The 26,532-nt window shown below is 42.6% G+C and overlaps 1 protein-coding gene across 3 annotated transcripts in view; it reads left to right on the plus strand.

The window, feature by feature from the left end:
* MAMLD1 (mastermind like domain containing 1) overlaps window positions 1-26,532 on the plus strand; it is a 309,533-nt gene that overhangs the window by 13,690 nt on the left and 269,311 nt on the right. For all 3 annotated transcript variants that reach the window (XM_053273720.1, XM_053273721.1, XM_053273722.1), the window contains exon 4: window positions 459-538. The gene's annotated coding sequence lies outside the window, so the exon portion shown is untranslated. The remainder of the gene's footprint in view (window positions 1-458; window positions 539-26,532) is intronic.

A 26,532-nucleotide genomic window follows, 5' to 3' on the forward strand; every position in this document is an offset into this window, starting at 1 on the left:
ATTACTGGGTTTTTAAAGAACTAAATTCAGTGAAATCTTTGTGGAGTAAGTTTAAAATATAAATGTTTAAAAGCACTTGAACTCTGATTTTTATCTGCTTTGGCACAATCAAGATCTTATAGGGCTAGGTTTCTTAACCTTGGGTCCCCAGATGTTGTTGATGACAATGATGGACTATAACCCCCATCAACCCCAGCCATTGCCTTTGTGTCTGGGGATGATGGGAGTGGTAGTGCAACAACATCTGGAGACCCAAGATTAAGAAACCCTGGTATACGGCCATAATGTAAAGTTGCAAAAATGGCAACAAGCCCAGTTTTGGGACTCTCGTTTAGACCTAAGTCAATGGACTATCTCTGGGCCTGATTCCCTTTATTATTTATCATTTATTGTAAGTGTGTATATAGGACCTGTCGTGTAAAATGTACATTGTGTTTCTTTGTTTTGTTTGTCCTCAGGACAACACAGTGAGGCAGGCTGCCATGGATGCCACTTTATACTTGATGAGCTGAAGCTGAGAGATGTCTAAGGCCACACAGTAAGTCCCTGACTGAACCTATGCTAAAGCCATTTTATGCAGTGAACCACATGGAACAGGCAGTGACAAGCCATGTCGTCCTCCACTTTCCCAAAAACCTTATGCTATTCCCACTTAACGTCCCCATATAACAACTTTGTCAGTCCTGGACTCCAGATTACGTCTCTTATCTTGCAAGAGACATATCTTATCTGCCTTCCCCACCCACTCACTCAATTGCCCCTCAGTTTCTATAATAATTCTGTAGCTTGACCACTATTGCTAGCCTTGCCAGTCAAATGAAACGAACAGTACTTTCTCCAGTGTATGTATATATTTATATATGGAAATTGCTTTTAAAATCAGTTTTGCAATGGCATGTTTGTTTGCAACCCAAAAAGACACATTTTAGGTATATGTATATATTTAGTCTTGTATCATGTCCACTAAGTCTGAACTCCGGGTGACCTGAAAATTTAGCACACAGTAGCGAAGTTGTGAATCCTCTAATTCTGAGGTAAGTCAGGCTGAGCTGTGCAGCCAAAGAGTTAACGGCCAGGTAAGTTTAGTAAGTTACAAAATCAAGATGTTTCAGCAACCAGTAGTCATGGAGAGAGAAAGCGAACTGTTAAAGAACTGCAGTTGAAAAGTATGATCAGTTGAGATGATAATTAACAAGGGATAACATTTATCCCTTGATAAGCTTGTTTCAGTCAACAGGTACTACAGTCATGTGATACGTGCTCCCTCTGTCCACCATGGCAGAGTTGTGCAAAATTGCTATGATTTTTACAGCCATCTTGTACATGTTGTTCTGTATTGAAATCTTTGCCTCTGATGCTATGCAAATGTGGAGATCCAAGAGATGTAAAGGACCTGTATCTAAATGTATCTGTATGCTACTTGTTTACACCTTACTACACCCACAGTAACAGTGTGGCCTGCTCAGTCCATCGTGGACAGGCAGACATGGTCACATGGCACAAGCCTGCATAGAACAGCTGCAATAGGACAATGACAATAGCTTCTTGCTGAGTGATTGGAGTTCTTATCTATTTTGTTGGTTAAAAGAGGTTTCTGCAATGCTTTCACTTGCAGCCAAATTGCAAGCACAGCAAGCAATTGCTTCGTTAATTACCTTTCTAATCATCCTATATATAGGAATGGAGCTCTGTCAGTTGCCAGATCCATTTATTTATTTTAAAATCATGCTTATTTACAGTGCTAGGAAATCTAATTTTATGTATGTTACTAATGCAAATGACACTCCTGCCTCTTTGTATATGACCAACACTGGTTTGGATTTTAGAGAAAAGAATAAATTGTTTGTGTCTATAGTCAAAGTGTGTGATAGAGCATCTTAAGCCAAAAGCCATATCAAGCCTTGCTTTTCCATCTGCCTCCTTATAATTCTCCAGTGGCACCTGCTGATTTGCTTACGTTCTGGTCTGGGCCCAGCCCAGCCTCCATAGGCCATGACAACTCTTATAGAGGTTGCTGAAGATTTACTCTGTGTTTTGTTTGCTTTTTTGTTGTGTGTGATATTTTTATGTATTATGTGTGTTGTGTGTGTGTATATATATATATATATATTGCTGTGAAAAGGTCTAGGGACTAAATAAACCACCAGTGATTATGATAAACAACAGCTCTTTGTACAGAAAGAGCTCAATGGAATTTTCCTGGAGGGAGAGAGTAAGCAACAAGGGAAAGCAGGTGGAAGAAGATCTTGCTTTGCTGTTTCCTCCTTGGAGTTGCTCTCTAGAAGACAGAGAAGGTTTGCCACAGTCAGGTGCAGCAGACTCAAACCAGGTCACCAGGCAGTGAGGCCTAGGTGCTTCACTCTGTACCACTGAGACAGCTTGCAGTGGGAGGGGCTAGCTGACCCATACTCACTGTTCTGTGGTACAATGGCAGGAAACTGCAGTTGGGCAGCCCAAGAAGAATCAGGGGACCTAGGGAGCCAATAGGTCCTGGCCTTATATAAGAATTCTCCTAGACTTGGCTCTACAGGTTGATCACCAACAGAAAGGGAACATATTCTCCAGCTAGGTTTTTTGGGGACAGGTGGCATTAGCAGGTAGAAGCAGCCAGCTCCCTATGTTTCAGCTGAAGTGGCCTCTGCCTTCCCCAACTGCCACCACAGTCCTAACCAACCTGCTCTGAGAAGAAAAACAGACATAGCCTTTCTGATGACTTGATTTAGGGGTGCAACATGAAAAGATCTAGCTCTTGGAAAGTCTTTTTAATGCTTTTCTTTGCTGCTTTTGTTGTACAGGTTTTTGTTTATGGTTATGGTTTAATGCTTTTATGTAAACTGCTTTGGGAGGTTCCCTTGAAAAGCTGTATATAAATGCCAAAAATGTATGAAGAAAGGACTAGTTTAATTCAATCTGCCCTTGGCCCTGAATCCTGGCTTTCCCCTAGAATACAGTACCTGGTGCTATCTTTTCTAAGTACCTGCAAGATAGAGATGAATGCCTCTGGGCATGTACAGAACAACTTTCCCCCACCCCTAGATCATCCCTGCACATCTGTCATTAGGAATGTTGACTTGTGGATGTGCTAGACTGTGAAAGCCCCCATTTCACAAACTAAACATGGCACGTAAGTGAAAGAGCCATCCTCTCTGTTCAGTAGAAGCTAGATTTTGTGTCGCATTTAAATTAAAACAGAAAAAGAGGACATAATGGTGGGAAGGGAAATAAACACAGGGCTATTCCTCTCACTCTTGTATAACTCAAAGCCAAGTTACTACAGCTGTCTGCTCTGTCGGCAGTATATTCAGAGTGAGTCCCTAGCAAGGAAATCACTACCAAAACAAAGTATTGTGTGTGTCTCAGTTACAAGTTCAACTGAGTGAGCCATTAAAAGCAAAACAGTTAAACTGATCTTAGCAACCAAACCCCCACACATGCCTGAGGAAACAGCCGAGAAATGTTATGATTGCTCTTAGTTCTTCTCTTCCTCCTTTTTGTCTCCATCTTGCTAGTGTCCATCTCTGATGGCTGACATGACAATCAGTCTTTGCAAAATGTTAGGCTGGAATACTGAGCTAAATTAGTAACAGCCAAAGTGTCACTATCATCACCTGTAACGGGCTCTGCACCATTCCTCATTGGCTTTGTCCTTCTTATCCACTCTCCCCCTGACTGTGGCAGTGAAGAATGTGATAGTGAATCCCAGCATAAATGTTACAATCAATGCAAAATAGCCTGAAGTATTCTCTCTCTCCCCCCCCCACACCGCCCCACCCGCTTTCAGCATTAAGGTATTTAAACATGTCAGTAATTGGTCTTGTCTCCGTGAATTATACTGGTACCCTGCTCTTCCTTTGCCAGCAGGTTAAGTGGGACTCTCAGCAGTCTCCCATCTAGACACTGATCAAGTCTACGCCTCCTTAAGCTTTGCAAGTATTACATCATCATATGCTCCCAGACAAAGTTATTAGGGCACATCCAGGCAGAAGCTTCCTGTTGAGTGCAAGAAATGTGTGTGTGAGGGAGAAGAGAAGGAGGTATCTTCTTCTGCATTGGAGTGGTGCCCCCCATGGTGAGTGGATTGTACAGTGTGCACCAGTCCTTGTCAGTCAAGTGGGCTTCTGGAATAACTGGTACATCCCAGCTGAGGATGAGAAGCACTGGCTCCTGAAACTGGAGTAATCAAGATATGTCATTGGAAAAATGCAGGGTTTTTTAACACTTTCAGTAATTGAGATTGCTCCTGGCTAGGGATGCCTAGTGAGTCCCAGGAGGGCAATTGTTTAGACCAAGAAGCTTCAGACGCAGAACTGAGAATGTGTGTAATAGTTTGGGTTCCACTCAAGGACAGGCACTTGAACAAGGACATTTCTTTATTGCAGAGACATAAAACTAAACTCTGCTGTCTACAGCCTGCACAAAACTGGTTCTAAGTGGAATAGGTTCCACCTTCGCTGCTGTTCTGTGAAAGGGGATATCTCAAAATTGTGACAGTCCTTATTACAATGTGAATCCAGATTATCCAAGGCATTGAGCAATGAATACTTCTTATACTTCTAGAGGGGGAAATGATTGCCGAATCAGTAAACCACTAAGAGATAGAGGCGCTCTTACCCCTGGACTGTGGGGCCAAAGTCCTGGGTCCCCAAAGCCCCTGGGGGGCACCAAATCCTCTTTAGTCTGTCCCAGGTGGTGTGGTCACCTGGCTGAGCATGATGATGCTTAATTTGCAGGGGAGCAGGGGGCCCTCCAAAGACCTTTAGGTCCAGGCTCCAGAATTACCTAGGTGCATCTCTGGATGGAGCATAATAGGGAACCTTTAGAATTATTTTAACTTTAACAGGGGTATACATTATTATGCTTTTATTAAAAGACATTGTTAGGCTATAAGAATATTATGTATTGCTATAACAATATGAATAAACAGGCTCAGTGGGGCCCAGGACAAACAATGTGATCCATACAGGCCAGAAGTGAGGTTCTAGAGGAGGATTTAAGGACCTGAGTCTGAACATATGGTTTAAGATGGACTAGTGGTTCCAGAGCTAGTAGACAAAGAAATTAGGAAAGACATACAGTGGGAAGCAACCTTGGCTCTCTAGCTGTTGTTGAACTACAATCCTTGTCATCCCCACAATAAATTGTGCTTGGGGATGATGGGAGTTGTAGTTCAACAACAGCTGGAAAGCCAAGGTGGTCAACCCCCTGTGTTAGTATATTCACTTACAGACAAATTGCCCAGACGTGGGATCCATGCCTAGCAGTTCTGGGGCCGGCAAGGATCCTATTGGCTTCCCAAGCCACATGATTCTTCATGACTGGCTGGCTACAGTTCCTTTCCTGCCACTGTTGGCACTGTGAGGTAGCAAAGCTCAAATCTGCTCATTTCTCCTCCTGAAAGTCATCCAAGTGGTGCAGAGAGTAAGGCACTTGGGCCTGGCTACCAGATTGCCTGGTTTGAGCTTGCTAGCATCTTACAAACCAACCTCTCAGAACCAAAAGTGATTATTTACATTGTGTGACTTCTCTTGTCCGCCCTATATTGGAATGTACTTCACTGCACCAGTGTTAAAACCATAGAACTAATTAGCACACAATGTCTAGTTGTAAAATCAAAGCTTGGCTGATTCAGTGTGTGCCTGTTTTTTGTTTGTTAAAGATTAGCACACTTTGCACATATGGCCACCAGCTGAAGCTCATGAGCTTTGCTTATCAATTTACCTAATAGCAAGGATTAAGCATCAAGTTTTTATTAGCAGCAGTTGTGGAATGAACATGTGGTGTGAGGTTGACTTGTGATTCCAAAGTTGTATTACCTCTTAAGGAAAGCAGAGTAAAAACAAAAAGAGTGACTGGCATTTCTCCCATTTTGTGCTCTACGAAAACAAAGTCTGCTATTTTAATAGACTGGCTGGCTGATCACTAGAGATGCAGCCTGCAGCTGCTGAACTATGGCCCTACTAGAAGCTATAACTATAGCAACAAGGAAATCTTACAGTGTTATGATTACAGGGTAATCTACCAAAAAGGGGGGGGGGATGGGGCTCAGACGCTTCCACATGTCAATAGCAGAGAGTCTATTGCAAATGTGTGATGTTGTTTTGATTAGTCTAACTTCCCCATTCAATCCTCAAATGGTTCCCTGGTACAATTCACGCTGAAGTGAATGGTGTTTGTGCTTTAAACTTTTAAGTCCCTGGGGATATTAAAAAAGAATCCTATTTTTCATATTGGTGTTCTGTGTAAAAACAAAATCGCCCTAAGTATTTGTATCCTCCTGAAAATGGATGATGTTACATCTTGTAGCTTAAGACAGAAGTGATTCAATTTTTATTCTTTAAATAGGGCTGCTAATTCCATACTTTAAAAAAAAAATCCTCCTGATTTTTAAACACCTGGACCAGCTGCTGGTCTGAAAAAGAGTAATATGCTCTGGATGAGGTATGCATCTGAACTTTTTCTGAGTACTCTTTATCCTCTCATAATGCTGTCACATGTGTGGGGTGTGTGAGTAGGACAATTTTCCCATTCATTATTTTCAGCAGCATCAAACCCACATCACATAGCACAATAATATTATGCAGCAAGTTGCGGGGGCTACAATCAGGCCTTCATGATGATGTTGCCCTAGCTAAGAAGCTGCCTGCTCGCTCTTTCCCTCTGTGTCTCATTTATGTATCTTGGAAACTGACAGAAGTTTAATTTCTGAGGGGTGGTTTAGATTATTGTTTTGTTGCATGGATATGTTTGTGAGAACCTGAAGCACCCAAGCATAGAAAGCCAGCGTCTAAAAAGGAAAGAAACGATGGGGATGGTTATAAACATTTGGGTGGTGGTTATAAACATTTCAAAACAAGATTGATTTTCAAACTTTGAAAGAAATATTTTCAGTATCCTATAAAGATCAACAGTTGTTCTTCCTATTATGTCTTCCATTTATTCTTAGGAGATATTTAGCTGTGGGCATCTTTTCTTATCATTTTTTGTTTTGTCTTGCTTAACAATAATTCTCCTGGAAGTTTTTCACACCCAGCTTTGAGCTCGCATTGTTAGAGGTGGTTGATTTTTACCCACAATAGGTAAAACAGCAGAGCACTAAGGAATGAGTACACACTCCAGTTACAGAGTAGGTAGCAGAGGATGGTTCGGATATTGCAGCTATTTAAAGAAAACACATGGAGATCCTTGTATGACTAAACACTAAATATTTATTGATTAAATACACTTAGATAGGAAAGACCTATCTCTAATCTAAAGGATTACATAGTGGATAGGTAAGGAGAGAGAGAGATGTTTCCATCTGCTCTCTAGGAGGAAAGGAAGGATTGTGACTCAGCACAGGAAGTGCTGCAGAGTCAGTTCAGGGGTCATAGAGTAGGGACAGATAGGGAGACCCTGACTCACTGTCTCTACTCCCAATGCCCCTAGTGGTCATTAGGACAGTTGGTGCAAAAGGTCGATGCACTGGAAGTTCATCTCCAACACGCATCTCCTCTGGAATGGAAGTGTGTGTAAACATATCGGCCAAATTTACCCTGAAGTCCCTGCAAGCTATTGGGGAGCACTTCACACACAATTCGGGTTTTTCACTGTGCATTAAAGTTCAACACAATTTATCTGGAGTTTAAAAATCCAGTTTTTATGTTGGTTGGGGGGGGGGCAACTTCAAACTTGCAATAAAGCCTTGCAGAAAATCACGGCTTCATAGTATGCTTTATACCTGTAAAAAATATGGGTGCGAGTTAGGTAGCTCAGAAGCTCCTAGTAGCTCCCAGGCTTGTCTGAAGTAGCTGACCAGCATGTAGGCTTGTTTCTCCCTCCTTTCCCTTCCAGCCAACATTACAAATCTTGATTGGCTGGCTGAATGGGATGTGGCCCCACCATTTTTAATATCTCTCTCTGAGTGACCAGGATTACTTTTATTTCTTCTTGCACAAATCAGCCTCTCTTGCTTCCCCCCTGTTCTGCAACAAAATTCTCAGGGAATCTGATGTTAAAACCTCTTATTCTGTTGACGTAAAACTATGTACAAGCTGTCATTATGATAATGGCTCCACCTTCCCATACTACCATTCTGTGCTTGCCTAGCCACTGTTTCATTCAGGCAACACCAAAATAACTCCCAGAAGCCTAAAGTCTTCCCACCACTGCTGTAAAATATTCTGTAGCACCATGGACTAGCCCAGTGGCCTTTGAATTTTAAATCTTTGTGCATGTGGTGTGGACGGAACAGTGCTACAAACACATTATATGTTGTCATAGCAATGGGCTCCAATGAGAGCCAGCTCCTTAAACTTGCTAAATAATGTCCTTCTGTCAGAATGACTGAAATTACTCCTGATTTGAAGTTTTCACTTAAAGCAAAATGTAGCACTTGCCGGCATGATTCCACTGCCTTTGATCTTTGCAAATGACCTGCCGTGAATTGTTGAGCATATGAAACTGAACACAGTAGGACATATCAAGGAGAAGGGGGACGTATGTGATGTTACCTTGAAAAACCTGTAGAGCATTAACGAAATGTATGTTTTGATGGGGACTTGTCCAAGGAGCAGCATGGTATATAGGGTATGTATTGATTGGCGTGCGCATAATAAAAAGAGCTGCTCTTCAAACATGGCAGGGAAATTGCTGCTTTCACAGTGAGTAAAGAAGGGAAAACTCAATGAATACTATGCTGATGCTACATACCCTTCTCCAGTTTCATTTCAAAGTGGTAAAAAATATTTTTTTAAAAAACTTGTGCAATGAACGGCTCTCTCTCTCTCTCTCTCTCTAATGCTAAATGTGACCCTTATTTGTGGTTAAATATTTAAGCAGGATTGGGAAGACAGGTTCAGTTAATAGCAATTTTGTTCTCAAAAGCTTAGCATTTGTTAGATGCTATGTGAAAATGCCTAAAACTTTATTTCTGTCAGATTCTTGCTTCGTGGTTTGAAGTTACTGAGGCAAAATTATAGAATAAAAAACTGTGGCTTACATCCAGACTTAGACAGATAAAATTAGTTAGTCTAAAGGGCTACTTAAGTTCAATAGGACTGCTCAGAAGTAATTTAGTCCGGATTTTAACCTGTGATTCTTCCATGCTGACTTCTCCTTTTCCTTTTAGCTTTCTGAAGGTTAATTTGTGCAGGGAAATCAAATATGTAGTCAATTAAAAATGCTTTTATAATATGGAGACTTCTGAACTTATTTCTTGCTTTCATTATATGTATTCTATTTATCAGTACTAATAGATTTTTGAGGGTATCGCTGTAGCTTCAGGGTTTGGAATACTTTTGGGATGCTAAAATGTTTTGTGACGGACTTTGTAATTCAGCATAGGCTGGGTTCACACAATCACAAGCTGTGTATCCTGGTTTAAAAGTTAATTGGGATTCATGAGCTGATTGAGCCGATTGTGAGAACCCAGAACTTCAGGGCAATCCTGATCAAATCACTCTGGTTAACCAGCATTTAACCAGGACAGACAACTAGTATTCAGTCCCAGTGTTTCCTCTAACAGGGATTCCCAGATGCTGTTGACTACAACCCCTAGAATCCCCAGCTGCAATGGCTTTTGCTTGGGGATTCTGGGAGTTGTAGTCAACAAAATCTGGGGATCCCTGCTAGGGGGAACACTGTTCAGTCCTGGTTATCTATCCAGGTTAACTGGAGCAGTTTAACCAGGAATGTCCTGAAACTCTGGGTTCTTGCAATCAGCCACAGAGTTCACTAAGCCTGATTAACTTTTTAACCAGGATCCTTGTGATTGTATGAACCCAGCCATAGAAACTTATCAGTCTATAAGACCTGATGACTGCCTTATACTAATGATGATGATATAATTTTAATTTGGAAAACCAGAATGATGCTTCCCAAGCAACTATTTCTGCTCCAACTTTATTTGAAATTTATTCTGGAAGTTAATATGGTACTTTTATGGCACCATAGGATAAAACATTCAGTATCTTTGTCCTTTCCATGAAGAGAACAAAATGTGCATATTTTGATAAGATAAAAAATGTAACTTTGAATATTAAAAGGCTTCAAAACAATGACATGTATAATAAGATTTAGAGGGTTTGTCATTTTACATCCTTTCCCCTTCATGGCATTTAATCAAAGTTATGCTTGTTATGTAAATTTAATCACCTCCCAACATGCTAATAATTTTATCACCTTCTTTCCTTTTTATGCCTTGATACATGATTAAAAGTATGCTAAAGATGAACAAACGTTGTAGTTAGTGATTGTGCATGTTCATACATATAGGTAAAGTGTAAAAATTGTTTTTTACAATCCGATGGCTTTTTAAAACAATATATGGTAAACATCTTAATAAAAAATGTTCAAGTCAAATGAGTTCCTGGCTGGGAGCCAGATGACTCCACTGGAGTGGTAAAAAGGGAGGAAACTAGGATCCAATGTGCCTGAGCCAACTCTTGATCTCTTGATATAAGGGGCTGAGGCTTACAGGCTTTAGTCTTAGAGCCAGTTTTGGTGTAGAAAATAATTCTATACCAAAGCAACTGGTTTAGATCATGGAGACTGGGTTCAAATTTTCCCTGCTATCTGGGCAAAGAAGCACCTTTTTGGTGTGTCTCTTATACGGGTTTCAGTTTTAGATGGCAAGTTTAAATCTTATGTTATGTAACCATCGCATTTTAAGCAAAATCATGTTTTAAGTAACTGTCAACTAGTTTGTGCCAAGCCGCTAAGCATGTAATTTAAGAAGGGAGCTAAAATGAATGTTTACATTCTTAAATAATTCACTTGATCAAATTTCAGCGAGATCATTAGTTGTATCCTTGATTAAAATTTACTAAATCTCTTTTTGACTACTGCAGCCAGAGGAGCTGAAACACCAGTCAAGCTCAGTCTGGCTCCTTGGTGCTACAATACAAACCTAGGGCCAGCCCACTGACTCACTCGCAAGAATAACCCAGGTCTGCTTTGACATCAGAGCAGATCAGCCAATGACTTGAAGAGAGGCAGACAAGTAGAAGAAGATAGCAAGTCTATCACGAGAGAGGTTCAATGACATTCACTCTGTCTTATTCTCTGCAAATGGCATTCACTCTCTGCCCTTGGCTGATATCCAATATGGTTCTACCATACTGACTTCAGTTTGAGAGGACAAAGTTAATAGTGTTTTGCAAACCAATTCTTTATGTACCATTGCTTAACAGGCATTCACAAATCACTTCATTCTCCATTACATTGCCTCATGCTGTGCATGTGCAAAGTATGTTTTATGAACAGACTGTAATTTTAGCAGTGTTGGAGGAATTTTTAGCAATGTTATTAATTATATTTATCATATCCTACTAAAGAAAAGAAAATTGCTTTAATATCATGAGTTGTGCACAAAGGATTGGTGAAGCTAGGGAATTAACACATCTTTCAAAAACCTTCTAAAAAGGAGGTGGTGGAGGAGGAAGAGATCACGAAGCCTGTGTGGGTTGGCTAGCAATGGACTTTCTGGCTGGAAGTCAGCTTACCCCACTGGACTGGCCCTTCAATAATTCACTTGGTCAAGTTTCTTCAATGGTAGAAGAAATGGTGGGGAAGCTAAGACCAGTAAGCCTGAGCCAACTCTTGATCTCATGATGAGGGGTTGAGGTTTACTGGATTTGGCCGTAGAGCCAGTTTGCAGTGGCATAGCCATCACTGGATGTCAGACTCCCAGGCGACGGGGTGAGCTCCTAGTCCTTCTTGGACTCCACAATGACTTGGTCAGCAATAAAAAGGGGGGGGGGTCAGCCTCAGGAACAGCCAGGGGAGGAGGTTAGTTTGTCTCCTGAGTCATCCTGGCTTGCAGTGTTCATCCAGTTCCCTCCTGGAGAACTCCTGGCTCCCCTACTCAGAGGCAGCTACTCCTCATCAGCTGCCTTGTCTTTAAATACCTCGATGTAGAGCAGGCAGGGCTTAAAGCCTACTTCCAGCCCCGCCCCCTTCCTGACCTTGCTTCCTGTTTCCTGCCACACCCAACCTAGCTGTCTCTCTGGAGCTGTTTCCTGCAGCTCTCCCTGTCTTGCTCTCTCAACCCCACTGAGATCTGGCCAGCCTGGACCAGTGGTCCCTCTAATTTTTTTTCATCTCTGTGTGGAATTAATTTTGTTCTTGGAGGCAGAATCAAGCCACTGTGTGAACACATGTGTTCAGAGTGGGGTCTCCCTAATTCAATCTGAGCGGGATCTAAAATTAACTGAGCAGACATCAGAAAACTTGTGCGCATGGGCACATGCACACGCCTTAGAGGGTATTGGGAATTCTCTTTGGTAAGAGAAACGCTTTTTCATTATAGCAGAGTGCACAGAGGCACAACACAGAGGAATTTAGTTAGGCATGTGTGTATGCTGAGAGTACAATAACTTGGAGCCAGTTCATAGTTTCAAATCAATATAAGTAGTATTTATTAGAGGACTCCATTCTAGATAGGAAAGTGAGGAGGTAGAATCTCTAATCTATCTAGCTGGATTCAGATGGATTCTGCATCTCTGCACACATAGTGCAAGGAAGAGGAGCTTGCATGTTGCAAGGCAGAAGGAAGGGAAGAAGAGGGGAGAGGAAGGAAGTGGCTGGAAGGAAGGAAGTCCCTGAGAGTAGCAATCTACATTCGAAAAGGGATAGTGTCAGAGCCGTAGAGAAGGGATGACCAATGTCTTACCCTCTAGCCCTCTGACTCACTAGTCTGTCCTCCTATGTCATTGAGACAAGAGACAGCGTATAGTCCTTCATTTCCAACAGAGGAAACAGTGGCCTGGACCCTCCTCCTCCCTACTGCCTCCTGAAGGGAACAAAGGCCCCACAGGAGGGATGCCACACCCTTCTCCAGACTCCACAGAGCCACCCAAGTAACCAGGTAACATGGCGTCCCGACACTGGACATAGGGGGACAAATGTCCTGAGACTGCCAGGGTGCTCTATCATGCCCCGGGGTACCACCCCACCCCTTCCATCTGGACGGCAAGCCACTAGCACTGGGCACAGCCATACAGTCTGTCCGGCCTGAGCAACTTCTATGCCAATCTGTCTGGGTGCTTCTTTCCTCTCCCTCATTTGTGCACCTCTGTCTGGTGCCAGCAACGCATCTGTGCCTGGTGGCAGTGTGCAGACTGACACCTCCTGACTCAGGGCTGCCGCCGCCAATCTTCCTACCACCCTACCAGTTTGGTGTAGTTGACAGAGTATTGGACTTAGGCCATGCAGACAGGGGTCAAATCTTCCCTGCTATCTGGACAAAGAGGTATCTTTTAAAGTGGTGATTCTCTTACATAAGAACAGCTCTGCTGGATCAGACCTAGATGGCTTTAAGAGGGGTTTGGATCAACTTCATGGAGGAGAGGTCTATCATTGGCTACTAGTCGGAGGGCTGTGGTCCACCTCCGAGCATCAGAGGCAGGATGCCTCTGACTACCAGTTGCAGGAAAGTAACAGCAGGAAAGAGGGCATGCCCTCAACTCTTGCCTGTGGCTTCCAGCGGCATATGGTGGGCCACTGTGCAAAACAGAATGCTGGGCTAGATGGGCCTTGGGCCTGATCCAGCAGGGCCATTCTTATGACCCACCCAAGGCCCATCAAGTCCAGCATCCTGTTTCACACAGTAGCCCACCAGATGCCCCTGGGAAGCCCACGGGCAGGAGCTGAGGGCATGCCCTCTCTCCTGCTGTTACTCCCCTGCAGCATCCTGCCTCTGAGGCTGGAGGTGTCCTACAGCCCTCAGACTATTTTACACAGTCAGACAGGTGTTATTGACTGGTTTGTTTCATCCAGACATCGAGTCCTTCCCAAGGACCTGGGATGCCAGAATTTTATTGTCAATGTTGCTGTTATAGATATCGTCGTAGAATATAGGCTGTTCCCAGTAAAGCTGCTTTTTGTAACTGGCTGATGGTGATTTCTGTGGCCCCGATGGTGTTGAGGTGCTCTTCAAGGTCTTTTGGAACTGCACCCAGGGCGCCAATTACCACTGGGATTATTTTGGTCTTTTTCTGCCACAGCCTTTCAATTTCAATTTGTAGATCTCTGTATTTGGTGATTTTTTTCTATTTCTTTTTCTTCTATTCTGCTATCCCCTGGTATTGCTATGTCGATTATTTTGACTTGTTTTTCTTTCTTCTCGACTACAGTTATATCTGGTGTATTGTGTGTGGCAGATGTTTGTCTGTTTGTAGTCGGAAGTCCCATCATATTTTTACATCTTCATTTTCTTCAAATTTTTCAAATTATTATTTTTTATTTTATTTTATTTTAACATTTATATCCCGCTCTTCCTCCAAGGAGCCCAGAGCGGTGTACTACATACTTGAGTTTCTCTTTCACAACAACTCTGTCAAGTAGGTTGGGCTGAGAGAGAAGTGACTGGCCCAGAGTCACTCAGCTAGTTTCATGGCTGAAACTAGAAGCCATTGAGAGACCTGTCGTCCACAGATGTATATAAACCCTTCTTAAAGCCATCCAGGCTGTTGTCTCTTATATTTAGTAGGTGGAGAACAACTGTTCCTAGTCAGCCCAGCATCATGTTTCTCCATTGGCTGTGGTAGCTGTATGTGCGTGACTGTGACTGTGTGTGTGTGTGTTATCCTTTTGGAATAGGGAGAAAATTTCTTATATCATTCTGAGCTATGTTTGTGTGTGAATATCAATATAAATATTGTTAATACTAATAAAACCCCACTCAGCCCCAAAGCTAATTGGGTAACATTGGGCCAGTCATGATCTCCCAGCATAACCTAGTTCAAGAGACTGTTATGAGAAGTGGGTGTGACTGTGAACATCCCCTGGCAAAAAAACCAGGATAAAAATGTAGTAGATAAACAAATATAACCTTACTTGCATGTTTTGTGAGCTAAGAATAGTAGATTCTGACTGGAGAGTATTTCCTCCATGGGTAACTGCAGTTCACACTCATTTGGGTTAAAGGGTAGAGATTTCTGGCAAGCTTGAGTCCCTGCATCTATCATGTATACAGATTAAGAACTGTGCAGCAGAAATTACATGGAATCTGGGTTACCATTTGTGGAAGGTTCCTGATCAGCAAAATAAAGTGACACCTGTCTGGCTTTTCTATGTGAAAGTAATGAGTTAAACATACAGTACATTGCTATATGGTCCAATATCCTGTGGGCACTAGACCATGTCTCCAGGACCATGTCTGCGTTTCAGTAACTGTCTGGGGCTCTTGAACATTTGTCATTTTTGCCACTGAAATATTAAGAAATAGGTTGTTGTTTCTGCCTTAGCCCAAATTAATAATTTACTCAGGTGTCACAGTACTTAGTTCCAGATTTATTTATTTTTAAAGCAAGAAACAACAAGGTAGCCTGGAAGCCAGCAACTAGTAAATCTGCTTCATTTAAGACCCCCAGAGAGCATTTTTTCTCACCCCAAAGCATTTATTCTGCTCTATCAGTAAATACTCTGAAAATGTGGATAAAAAGGGAACTACAGTAGTCCTACCTTTTCTCTTTTCCCTAAATTGTTAATGCTTTTCCACACAGCGAGTGAAAAATCTCTCCCTTCCGCCTTGTTCAGTGAGGCATTTATTTTTTTCTATGCTGTGACTACATAATGAGGACCTGCTGAGACAGTATGTGTAATGCATACTTGTATGCGTGATAACCATGGGAGCTCAGACTTTAATCATAGGGCTCTGTTTACCAAGGCGGAGAAGGAGGGGGAGAAAAGACTTATGTGGGTGTTCTGATGTTGCATTGTGGAGTATTCTTTAAGAAGCAGGATGTGCCTTGATTTTTTATATGATTATCGAATGTCCCACAGAAATGTGCATGTGATTTAGTGGGAACAAGTAGTCAAAACTCTCTCTCTCTCTCTCTCTTCTCCATGTTAATTGCAAAAGGAAAACTGCATTTTCAGAGTGCATTTGCTTGTAATGTCCCCCCGCCCACCCCCACCCCCAGATGAGCTGTACATCTGCAGTCTTTGTGAGCAAATAATTATTAAGCGACATGCAGTTAGTCCTATCCGCTAAGAAATGGAAAGAGAAGCAGAGGTTTTAAACTATCAGATTTTATTCTGATTTCTAATTCTATCCTTCTCCAAGATTTGGGACAAGTGACAATAGTTTTGAGGGGAAACAATAACACCCAACTAGCACATATATTATACAGAAATTAAATTACCCCATGCCTACTTAAACTTGGCCCTGAGTAGCCAGCCCAAACCAGAAGCTTCCAGAAGGTATTTGGGCACCAACTTTGATGGACCTTTTAAGGGATTGCACAAATGAAGGGCAGCAGCCAAGAATTCCACCCAGAATTCCAAACTGAGTGTACAATCAATGAAGTCAAAAGGTGTTGTCTCAAGAGAGATCTATTCTTACCAGTTCTGCTACCTACTACAGAGAGGTAATGGGGTCTCACAAGTAAGGGTGTGGTACTGTCGACTCCTTCCTTGAAGGGATGCTTGGTCCTAATGATTGTTCCAGCCTTCTCAACAGGCAGAAGTGCTGGGAAGCACTTGCTGCAGCCAGGGACTCTCGGCACATACGTATTTCAGTGCTACAGACCTGAGAGACTATGGGGAAAGAGCCATTTCTTGTGGGTGTCCCTATGCCCCTCTTTCCTTTCCCCAGTCGTGTCTAAATTCTCAGCCTTGCCCGAATTCAGTTTCATCACTCAACATTCTGGTCTCTGACATGGTCAAATGCTTGGTAAGAACTTACTCTGCAGAAGCAAGGTTATAGGGGAAAGAAGTAGAACTGAGAGAGGTGTTGACATTTTGGTGATGCTTTCGCCAGCTTGGCGTAGTGATTTCCATTGATACATTTTGTAAAGGAACAAGAAAGAATGATGAGAGGACCTTTTCCAAATCACAACAATATTTTTACATTTTGGCTAGGATTAAGCCAATTGTTGTCAAGGGTGGCTTCAGATCAGAGGCAAGAATGGGAAAGTGTCCCCTTCAGACAAGTAGTTTGCCCCCCTACCTGCCCTTCCATTTCTGTCTCAGAAACATAACATGTAGGACACAGCTCACCCTCCCATAAATGCACATTGGCCCTTCTGTTCCCTCCCCACTGCAATTTTTTTCTAGTGCTGCCACTGATTGTGCTATGTATGCATGTGACTTTTTCATATGTTTAATATTCCTGTTTTATACTATAAGTATTGCTTTCTGCTCTAAGCCTCAGGATGAGGCTGATTTTAAAAATTCCAAATAAAATATGTCCAAGTGGGCATATAAACATAACATCTGCAAACACTAAAATAAAATCAATGAAATATATAATCTTGTTTAATAAAAAGCCAAAGCTGAACACACTTTCTTCATTTGCATACTTGTTGTGTCACAGGGTTGCTGCAGCTTGTAATAGACTATTAGCGTATGCAAATTCCAATAGTGTTAAGCAACAGGGCATTTTTTAGGAATGGGTTTTCTCTAAAAAAAAAAAAAAATATGCAGTGAATGAATTTAAATTGTAATGACAGATCATTTCAGGCAAATGAAGCCTAACAATTGCAGCCTCTTTGATGTCTACTGCTCTTATTTTCTCCCTCCAATGGTCCCATTTTATGAGGAACGGTCCAGATTTAATGGTAAATCAGTATTCCAGTTTTATCCCTATTTTGTCTCTTAGGCAGACTTCATGAAAAAATGATTGATCTGTACACATGTGCTTTTTCTTCATGTTTATCCTCTTCAAGCTAAATGTTGAGTGCTGGGTGGATATATTTTGACTCTAACCAAATGCACATGCATGCACTTAGCCCCTTTAGCAGGGGGAGAGTAACTGGCCCTATCCACCCCCAGCACAGGACCTCCAGTGACTGTTGTTGGTGTCTATCTTATGTTTCTTTTTAGATTGTGAGCCCTTTGGGGACAAGGAGCCATCTTATTTATTATTTCTCTTTGTAAACTGCTTTGGAAACTTTTGTTGAAAAGCGGTGTATAAATATTTTTTGTTGTTGTTAAACACAGAGTTTAAAAGTGAACTTTTAAAGTGTTAATTCTCTTATATTTAGTAAGGGAAGAGCAACTGACCCTATCCAATCCCAGCACAGCATCCCTCAGGTGGTTGTTTATTTATAATTTATTTATTATATTTATATACCACTCTTCCTCCAAGGAGCCCAGAGCGGTGTACATGGTTATGTTTATCCTCACAACAACCCTGTGAGTTACGTTAGGCTGAGAGATAAGTGATTGGCCCAGTGTTACTCAGTAGTTTCATGACTGAAATAAATGTGAACTTGGGTCTCCCCAGTACTCATCCAATACTCTAACTTCTACACCAGGCTGGCTCTCAAAAGGTCCTGTGGCGATATGAGATATAACACAAAGTAACAGTGTTAATACTTAAAGTGCTCTTTGTTGTTTTTATTTTATTTATTTATCTATTTGGACTTTTTAATCCTCCCATTATTAAATTGAAACTTCCAAAGCAGTTTACAAAAATAAAGAAATAAAATAACAAAGCCATTGAATAAATAAGCAAATACAACTGGATGGGAAACACACACAACAGCACTAATGTCAAGTTGATAGGTCAGTGATGCAATGCACATATTAACCCCACTCTCAACAAAAAGACAAAAAAGAAATGTGGCAGGCGGGGGGGTGGAGAGAAAAACTAAATGCTGGTAAACATAAGACATTTTGGTGTAACACACCATCCTCAGTTAAATAACCAAAGAGCACAAATGAAAACCTCCGTCCATTTGGACGTCTAGTAAGCACCATTTGGCCTTCATGCTTAATCCTTTAAATATAGATACAAAGAACACCTAGCAGATCTGAAGCATTGTGCACAGAGAAAGAAACCCTCATTGCACATAAGGATTATTCTTATTGCACACAAGGATTAGGCATGAAGGCCAAATGATGCCTACTAAAATATCTATTTGGGGGATTGAGAGGAACCTACATAGAAGGAAAATCAAGGAAGCATTATTTATAGAGCAACGGAGACCTGACATTAATGCTTGGGAGGCATTGGTCAATGCCATAAAGTTTATTAGCCTGGATGCCTTCAAAAATATATATTTGTTCTGTCCATTCCATCTGCCATGTTTTTCCTACTGCAAACAGCGAAACTTATCTCTTACCTGTTCCAAATCTGTGACACAGCTCCAGGCTCCCTCACCACCATCACTCTGGCATTAGGTGCCTCAGCTGGGAAATCTTGTCATACTTGAAGCTATTATGTTTGAAGATAACAGAACTGCATGCTGCCCAATACAGTATGAATGTCCTTCTAATTCTCTCTTCACTTACTGTTGCTCCTGTCCTCACAGCTAGCACTCCAACCACAGTAACCACTTGGTCAGCTCACTGACCAAGAAATACCTTTTTCTTTTTTTAAATTTAAGTAGTTTAGCACTGAGGCTAACCTGTTCTGGGAGAAATTAGGGCTGGATAGTGTTAAAGGACGTTTTGTTATTTGTGTGAGGGCAGTAATGGCCTGAAGCAGAAAATCCAGAAGGCATCCCCCTCATGGCAGTTTTGATACTGATTTGTTAAAACCAGTTCTTGCTGTTTGTTAAATGAATATTACTCCAAATGGTTTAAATGCTATGGGAGCCTAACCCATACTGCTACCAACGACGCCAATACTGAGATTCTGTTAGTTACAAATAAGCATTGAATACTGAAGGCTGAGAGTCTTCCAGCAGCTGGCTGGGGGAGCCTGAGGCCCATTGTTTTGATAGAAGCTATTGTCAATTGTCATTCAGTTAATATACTTCCAGTGTTCAGGAAACAGATTCACTGATTACTGAAGCAGATCTTTGGTTCTGTATGGATAACTCTGCCAGTTCTTCCTTTGTAAACATATATTTTATTAAATCTGTACATAATTGGATTTTAAACAAAGTTGTGTATTCTTACACGATCAAGGACACAGATATCAGAAACACAAACTCAAAATTGCTTTATTGCAGCAAAGCAAAGAACCCTTCAGCAACTGGTAAGAGTGCTAGAGATTGCAGTGCAGTCAGAATGTTCCCATGTACAGGTTGAGGGGGAAGTTTAATTACACTTCACCCTGTTTCCTTCTACTTCTTAAGGTCCTCTTTAATCCCAGTTAGCAGTAGTTTACAATTCATCTCAAGTTCCTCTGTTCTGGACAACATTATACTAACTATCTATCTATCTGATTTCTATACCACCCTTCCGAAAATGGCTCAGGGCAGTTTACACAGAGAAACATCAAACAAATAAGCTGGAACCATGTCCCCAAAGGGCTCACAATCTAAAAAGAAACTTAAGATACTTATATATTTTCTTTTGGTTTTTGTCCAATTAAATATATTTATGGCATACACTGTCATAATCCTCCAGGAGTAAGAGACAGAGATGATGCTTCCTCCAAGATTGCACTTTACACACAGTGTAAACTGTTTTGGAAACTTTTGTTGAAATCGATGTATAAGTAGTAGCAGCAGTGTCAGGAGCTGAGCTGTGGGCAGCCATTACTAGGGGTTTAAAATAGAGGGCCAGAACTGGGACAGCCAAGCAGCAGGGGATAGGTTGATGGCCAAGGGGTTCAGGAGCCAGAGAGTCAACCCAGGAGCACACAAGAGGTCACACCAGTCAGGAGCCAAGTAGATAGGAGAAGCAACAGAGCTCAAGTGTACCACCAAGGAGATCTTGATACTGAGGCAAGACCTGTCTCAGGCAGGAAGCTTTTTGCCTTGCCTGCTACAGGGGGTAGCCAATGGGTGATCCCATAGAGAGGGGCTTGTCCACTCTAGAGCCTCAAAGGCTTAACCTGCTGCAGTGCCATGAGGGGCAGCAACACAGAGAGCCTCAGGCAAGCAGAAAATGACACACAGACGTCAACTGTGTGACTGTTCATGGGCTATCCTGAAACCATCACCATCCCTTGGCTGTCAGAGGGAGCAGGTCACAGACCTCCATGGGTAAACAGCTGTCTGTGGACTAGTGGTGTTGAAGGCAACGTTTTATCCTGGAAACCTCAGCTCCATCCTGTATATACACAGGTCAGCATCCACTAGGCTTTGGAACTATTACTCCCTTTTATCCTCTGTTCATATGCATGCTCTGTAAACGTTACTCATCTCCTCCCAGTTGAACTGAATGCTGAATATATGAGGCAAACATTGGGAGCACAGATGTGTGCCAAGCATAATCAACATGTGTTCTTCCTTTTTGAATCGACTCATCATTAACCTCAGATTTCTTGAGATGCAAATGTGTTTGCTCACAAACGTACCATATCCTTCAGAGGCCTGCTGCATTTTTGACAATATAATGCTAACGTTAGTCACTGAAGGCTTCAAAGGAATGCACAAAACAGTAATCTTCCCACCTTTCTCTCTCATATTTATATTTATATTATTTATTTTCCTTGCTTTTGTTACATACTGTTCTCCAGCTAAGGGACAAAACATGCCTTGCATATGGATAGATGTGTTTAGCACAGCAAACACCAGTATACATGATGAATTGACCCTTGGTCTGACCTGGGGCTAGCCAGAATTATCATCCCTATGTTTCAGTTTTCATTCATAGTCATGCTTGTGTGAACACGTGTCAAGAGTTGTATCTAGAATACAAAGAGAACTGTACATGTGGCAGCTGTTAAGGTATGCATGCATGGACTGCTGCTGTGTACTATAAACATTTCTCTCTGTTTTAGAAGGGCTCTCAGCTGTGGTCAATCATTTATCAGAATGTCTAAGGCTTTGTTTCTGTGAAGCAGAAAATCAATACTTATCTCTGCAAGGCGTGTGTGTGAGTGTGTGACCAGGCTTCTTGCAGATGACCAGGCTTCTTGCATCTGTTAGCAAAGGAAGTAATGGACGAACATGTGATAATCCCATTTTAGCAAGACTAGTAGCAGGAATCCTCTTGGAAGAAAATGACAGGCAAGGTGTTAAGGTGCTGTACCACTAAAACCAGAATAGTTTCATTTGCTTCACTCTGTGAATTGTAGCTTTAGGCAATAAATCATTGCGGTTCTTTTTATTAAGCACACAATCCACAGTCCACTTCTTATTCTTTGTACCTTGCAGATTAGGAAATGTGACAGTAACTTACCCAAGGCCCCACTGTGAACCTGAAGAAGGGTTAGGGTAACCCTTGCTCCCAATAGTCGACACATTTTTCAAAAATGATGTTATCAGATCTTAACTTGATCCAGAGGGAAGAGACACACTCACACTCTATGGCTGTGAGAAAGCAAGTAATTGAAGCAACCATGGCAGGCAACCAAAGGCACAGACCCATGCGCCTGCCCACTATGGCCTCAGATCAAGCAACTGAAAGACAGTAGCTGACATCCTAAGTGCATGCCCTTGTGCTAACAGAAAGTGTCCCCGCTACAGAGAGCTTCCTGAGCTCATACAAGGATCCCCTGCCCCGCTTCAATTTTCATCAATCTCTCCTTTCCCGAGAAGTGCCCTGCACCCCCAAAAACATGTCTGCAGGCTGCATGTATCTCAGGAACTCATTTTCAGGCAGTGCAGGTCACTTCCAGGGGAAGGAGAGATCAGCAAAAATTGCACACACACCCTTTCTCCACTGTGGGCTTCTTGGAGGCATCTGGTGGGCCACTGTGTGAAACAGGATGCTTGACTAGATAAGCCCTTCGCCTGATCCAGCATGGCTTTTCTTTCTTTCTTTCTTTCTTTCTTTCTTTCTTTCTTTCTTTCTTTCTTTCTTTCTTTCTTTTTTGGGTGTGGAACTTGGGAAGCTCGCTGGAGCAGGGATGCTTCTTGGCTCATGTGTCTTCCACTCACACTTAGGATGTCAACCAATGTGCCTAATACTATTCTTATGGCTTCCTCTCTCTCCCATCCCAGTAGGTGGAAATGATGGGTGGTACTCTTGTCTAGTTGATACTATCCTCTCTTCTCCATGAAAAAGGACCACCTGTACCATCAGAACTGACAGCACTGTGTGCATGCAATATATGACCAATCTGCATTCACTCAGAATTCTAGATGAAACCCCAGCAGTCTTTGGGCATTTGGGAATCTTTCTGTTCACAGATCATTATTTCTGGATGCAGGCATCTGTATAGGAGTGGAAGACACTGAGGGCTTTTTTCAGACAATGTTTTTTCTGTAGCTTTTCAAACTTTTGCTTTACTTGACAAGCTCTCCTACAGGCTCCAGATGCCTGTGTTGGACTCTGAAGAAACAGTGTCCCTTCTTGCAAGTTCCAGTGCTCCAGTCAGATTTTTGCAGCCCCACCCATAACCACTTTAAAGTTTTCATGAAAAGAGATGGGGAAAGTCAGTGTGGGCCAGCAAGTGGTGATGTAAAAACACCACAAGGAAGATCCACCTCATCTCACTGGAGTGCTGAAACTCGGAAGGAGCAACACTGGATGTCTTCCGAACTTGACACAGGTGTCTGGAGCTGGCAGGAGAGCCCATTGCTAAATAAGCTGGGAGTTTGAAAAGCTATGGAATAATCTATTGCCTAGGAAAGACCCCTGGTATAGAGAATAGACCAGGAAAAAAGCCCCTCTAACAATTAATCTTTCCTGGGAGGTGAATGGGTTGCTCACTGGAATATTCATGTTTGTTTAGATTTTTATTCATCCGACCCCTGGAGTCTCAAGACGGATGATTGCAAAATTTGTGGTATTTTTAATAGACCTATTAAAACAATAGGATTATTAAGAGGACTTCCTGCACATCAGCAACTATGTGCTTCCTTGAAAAGAAAGGAAGATATTCAGGCAGAAGTTGCAGTTGTAGATGGTCACAGAACATCTACCCAAGGGTAACCTTCCATGAGACAGGGTGAGGTGGTCCCTTCAGGTGCAGGCACAAGGAAGAGCATTCCATCCTCACCCCACTGGGGCATTTCCCCACCTCTGGACACTCTTCTTTCTCCCCTTCCCATCCCTCACCAATGCAAGCCAGGTACACCCCCAGTGCCACTTCCTAGTGAAGTGGCATCATCTGAAAGTGCCTGTATGCCCCTGATGCTGCCTCGGGGGGGGGGGAGGCGTGACATGCACGGACAGAGCACTGGTACTTCTTGGCATCTCTGGCTGTTGGGGTGGGCATGGCCACAGGGGCTGTCATGGAGAGTGCCTTCTGCACTTCTGAATTGGCAACTACATCACTGTGCCGCAGCAGCACGGCCTGAGAATGTTGAGCATGTGCCAGATGGAGGAGCATCGTATTGCCCTTCACCTCAGGCAGCAAAATGTCTTGCACTACCCCTGCATCTACTTCACCACTTGCCACATAATTTATATATATATCGCCAATGAGTGCGATCCAGTGCTGGAATTCACCAGTCATCTCTGTAAAGAGAGACACTGTGGGCTGATCAAGCTGTTCCAAGCTATGCCAACATTGCCCTTTCCCAGGGGCTGAACCTGCAGTTGTAAGCACTTACAAATGTGCTTTTTTTAAAAACGGCCATTAAATTAATTGGTGCCAGTTCCCTTCTATGTACTAGGTCAGGTTTGCCTCTGCTAAGTTAGGCCTGGAAGGTGACAAGTTTTTATCTTCATTAGCCTTGATGTATGTGAGAATACTAGATAAGTGACACATTGACACTTTTAGCTGCTACATTTAAACAATGAGGTGAGTCTCACGATCAGTGAGACGATCAGTGAGACTCGCCTGAATGGGGTTAGCGAGGAGAGTGAGCTTAGCCCGCTCTCCCTGCAGACAAGCACGCCAGCAGCCCTGGGCAACCAGATTGGCCGCCCACACGACTGCCGGCTCCTCCGTCATGGAGCCAGTGAGGGCTGCGGAGATCAGGGGCCATGTGGCCCCCAGAAGTTCCAGGATGCCCTGCATGAGTGCGTGGGGCATCCTGGAGAGACCCCCAAGGCCGGGAGGCTTGTTTCAGCCTCCCGGTGGGGGTCTCCTCGTGTGTTGGTGCAGCAAGGAGCCGTACCACGGCAATACACGATAAAATAGATTGGAGGGCTACCTAAGCAGGTTACCCACTTTGAGGAAACTGGGCTCACCTGCGAGCCCAGAAGTTCTCACACTAGGCTCCCTTAGCCCGCTTTTGGCCAATCGTGAGAATCTCCTCAATGTCTATCAGATGTTTTTCTATGCGTTCTTCTATTAAACCTCACACCAAGTTGGGCAAAATGGGGGTCATTACATGGAAGGTTTTGTTTACAAGAGACACATTTATGGATCTATACAATTAGCTCTGAAACAAATAAACATTTGATGCCAAGGAAATTTTGCAGAGGCCTACAGAGAGAGAGAATAATACTTCTGGTGAGTTACTGCTTGTGTAGCTGGTGTTGATGAGAGAAATTCTGTTTTTGGGACCATGGTGTAAGCTTCCTTGATGAAAGACTACTGGCAGAAGATGGTTGCACCTCATAAGCACTGGGGAAAGTGTATTTAGTAAAAGCTTGACAAACCTGATAAACAAAACATTTGACCAAGTTCTCCATGATATTACCTGGAGGACTGTCACACAGAAGAGGGCAAAGACCTTTTCTCTGCTGCCTCAAAGGACTGTAGTACAGTACATCTAATGAGCTTCAGTCATAGGAATATAAATTTCAGCGGAATATCAGGAGATAAATCTAAGGTAAAAGCCATTTCACAGTGGATCTAATTACCTAGGGGGCTAAGTGGGCTCTTCCACTAAAATATTAGACACAGGAGTCCTGCCCTCCTTTGCAGCTGGTTATGCAGCAGGATAGATAGGAACCCCTGCATCTCAAACTCTGTGTATGCCAGCAATATCCCTGCTAGTGCCCCACTCCACTGCAGGCAGCTGTAACTACTAGGCTAGCACATGGGGTTGTGAACTCTGCACAGCAACAACTGAACTTCCCATTGTACTCTAAAAGGTCCCTGCCTTTTGGAAGTATATATTTTCTTTGCTTGTACTTGTACTACCAAGTTAGGCTATATTATCTGCTTTACTGGGCTTGTGGAATGCAGAATGCCACCCCTGGGGAGGGATAGAAAGCCCAGCTGAAACTTGGACAATCGAAAGTCCCATTGCTCCTTTGGTTTTTGTGTTGACTGGGTTGTTTTAATGTAGTGGTGTTGCAACAGTTAAAGATTCAGGAGCCCTATCCTAGGAATATTTTGTTAGTAAAGTAGTTCAAAACACTTAAGGAATAAAAGTTAAAAGGGACATGTGCCCCCTCGCCTTTGATTAATAATCCACAGGAAAAAACAAGTAACTGTTCCAGGTAGTATCGGACTACTTTTAATCTTCCAAAATGTTTTGTATTTCCCACATGATGGAGTTGAGGAGAGCACTGAATTATCTCCTCAGATCTTCTGGCCTGTGTCCTTCCTTGTTTCCTTCAGTATAAAAGAGAAGCTTTCAAACACCATTCTGGATGATCTCTACACAGCTGCCCTTTAATCTGTCAGGTTGTTTTTCCAGCTCAACTGTCAGCTTACATCCCTTCAATTTCCATGCGTTCTGTTATTGAAAGAACATGCCCCTTGAACGTCCCTGGTCATTTGTTGGTAGAGCAATAAGCAAGGCTATGATGCTTGCCTTCTTTTTTAGAAGCTCACTCTGTCTTACAGCTGGGAAGAAGTTACCGGAAATGCCTCAGGCGGTAGCTTCTGTTTCTTGCCCCAGGACAGACATTGCAGAC

The sequence above is a fragment of the Hemicordylus capensis genome, chromosome 11, assembly GCF_027244095.1.
Source record: "Hemicordylus capensis ecotype Gifberg chromosome 11, rHemCap1.1.pri, whole genome shotgun sequence".
Lineage (NCBI taxonomy): Eukaryota > Metazoa > Chordata > Lepidosauria > Squamata > Cordylidae > Hemicordylus > Hemicordylus capensis.